At 49.1% G+C, this 2,572-nt stretch overlaps 1 pseudogene; it reads left to right on the top strand.

The window, feature by feature from the left end:
* Window positions 1-1,259: 1,259 nt before the first annotated feature.
* On the top strand, window positions 1,260-1,380 carry LOC138988059 (small nucleolar RNA SNORA11; annotated as a pseudogene).
* The last annotated feature ends 1,192 nt before the right edge of the window (window positions 1,381-2,572 follow it).

The raw sequence follows: 2,572 nt of genomic DNA, 5'->3' as shown, positions 1-2,572 counted from the left end.
GGACCGGCCGGGTCTCTCTCCCAGATCCTCGTGTCTGCACCTGGTCCAAGTGACTTGCCTCACATTCAGCCATACCTTCCCTCCAGCTTTGATTTGGAGTAGGAAATGGTAGGACCCACTCCAGTTTTCTTGCCTGGGAAAGCTCGCGTGGACAGAGGAGCCTGGTGGGCTACAGTCCGTGGAGCTGCAAGGGTCGGACGTGGCCAAGTTACAGACGGGTAACCTTTCTCAGGGCACCTCCCGCCCCTGAGTCTCCCCGCATTCCAGCTTTGGTGCCCTTTGTGGATTCTGTGCCCCCTCCCAGGGCCTCTGCCTGCCCAGGTCCAATGCTCCGCTGTCTGACGGCTGTTAGAGTGCCTCTCTGCCACCCGCAGCTCTGGGATCTCGAGCTCCAACCTGCCTTCCTGTGGGCAGTGATCTTCCCACCTCGTGGCTCCGGGGCTGGCAGGCCTCTCTCCTCTCTTCCCTAGGCCTGGCTCCTCAGACCAGCAGGAGGGCCCTTGTTGTGCTGCCAACCAGGCCTCTCCCCTGGGGACCTTCCCCCAGACACAATGCCCGGGGTCTTCCCAGAGTCCCCACCCACCTGCCCACCTGCAAACCTCAGCCGCTTGAAGGATCTTCAAGGGGATGTGCCTGGAGTTCCCATTCCTGCCGCTGCTTCAGGGCATCCTACTGGATCCTGTCTGTCTGCATCTCCATTGCTTTGGGTGACCCCTCAGCAGGCAGAGCTCCTCCGAGAGGGACCAGCTTCCCCGACCCTGCCAGACACAGTCCCTCCTGAGCCCTGCGGGGCCGGACCAGAGCAGGGACTCAGGGCACGCTGGTTCCATGCACAGACTTGAGAAGCCTGCGTGTAAGTAATTTTTAATATGTTGAAACACATTAAAAATGCATTAGGAAAGCCGACCATTTAAAGAATTCCATACGGAATCCTTTTCGGAAAACAAGAACCTCTTCTTAATGGGAATAATCATTCCCTAATTCAAACGATGCCTGTGTTTGAATCTTCATCGACAATATTGCCTCTCTTAATAAAAAGAACATCTTACAAGGACATTCTTTGTTGCCAGAAACTTTGTTCCCAGGGCAGTAATAATGCCTATGAATGGTTAGGCCAGAAAAATACAATGGGATATTAGCTAAAATTATGTCAAGTGTCCAAAAAAACTATGAAGTCCATTTCCAGGTGTCTTTGCTAGAGGTAAGAGGTTAGGGCTGAGTCAGCACCAGCTACATAATTTAGAGCTTGGGACAAAATGAAAATGTGAGCTACTTGTTCAAAAATGATAAAGATTTATAATACACTCAACAGGAATCTGGGTTCATTGTAACAAGGGGCACAAAATTTGTGGGCTTCCTACGAATAAATATCCAACATGTGTCCCTCTGCCCCTCCACAGGGCTGCTAGGCAAGGCCAGTGGGACAGGGCTCAGTACTGGAAGTGTCATGTGGGGGAATTTGCCACTTAGAGCCTGTTTGGTGGCATGAGTGGATCAGGAGTAGTCTTGTAAAGGATTTGTGCCTTGTGGCTCAGCTGGTAAAGAATCCGCCTGAAATGTGGGAGACCTGGGTTCGATCCCTGGGTTGGGAAGTTCCCCTGGAGAAGGGAAAGGCTACCAACTCCAGTATCCTAGTCTAGAGAATCCCATGGGCTGTATAGTCCATGGGGTCGCAAAGAGTCAGACATGACTGAGCGAATTTCACTTTGCAAGGAAAAAGAAAAAAATAGGTTCTAACTATAATCCATTCTGGAAAAGGCAAGACTATGGAAACAATAAAAAAGACCAGTGGTTGCCAGAAGTTTGCAGGGAGATAATACATACAGCACAGAAGTTTTTATGAGCAATGAAAATGCTTCAAATGACATTATAATGAATATAGGTCATTATACTTTTGTCCAAACTGATAGGAATGTGCAACATTACTATCTTCATTAAAGTGAACCCTAAGATGAAAAAAACTGGTAAAGAATTTCAAGACAGTGAGAGCAGAGTTCAATCCAGGGTGGACTCCTTCTGAGCATCAAAGCCCATGCCACTGTCCAGGGCATGTACCCACGAGGCAGGCCATTGACCAGGAAAGGAAGAGATTTGTTTTTAAGTTTTTATTGAATTTGTTAAAATATTGTTTCTGGGTGTTTTTTTTTTTATGTTTTGATATTTTGGCCACAAGGTATGTAGGATCTCAGCTCCCCACCCAGGGGTTGAACCTGACCCTGTGCGTTGGATGGACCACTAGAAAGTCCCAGGAAGGGATTTCTTCCAGGGCCCCAAGAGGGGGTGCTGCCATGGCTGGGAAGCTGCCGTAGGCACTCTTCTGTGGCTCTCATGCCTAGATCGTGATGATAGCGAATGTCACATGCCTTGAGGTGAGAGAGGGCTCCGAGCGGACAGCCTTGCCAACGCCTTGCCAACGCCTTGCCAACGCCTTGCCTCTACCCAGTGAAACTGATTTGACTTGTGACCTTCAGACCTGTAAGAGAATATATTCGTGTTATTTTAAGCCACTGTTTTGGATAATATGTTACAGCAACCATGATATTGTTGTTGTTCAGTCACTCGGTCGTATCTG

Source organism: Bos mutus, chromosome 5, assembly GCF_027580195.1.
Source record: "Bos mutus isolate GX-2022 chromosome 5, NWIPB_WYAK_1.1, whole genome shotgun sequence".
Taxonomy (NCBI): Eukaryota; Metazoa; Chordata; class Mammalia; order Artiodactyla; family Bovidae; genus Bos; species Bos mutus.
This window is presented reverse-complemented; position numbering and strand designations above follow the sequence as displayed.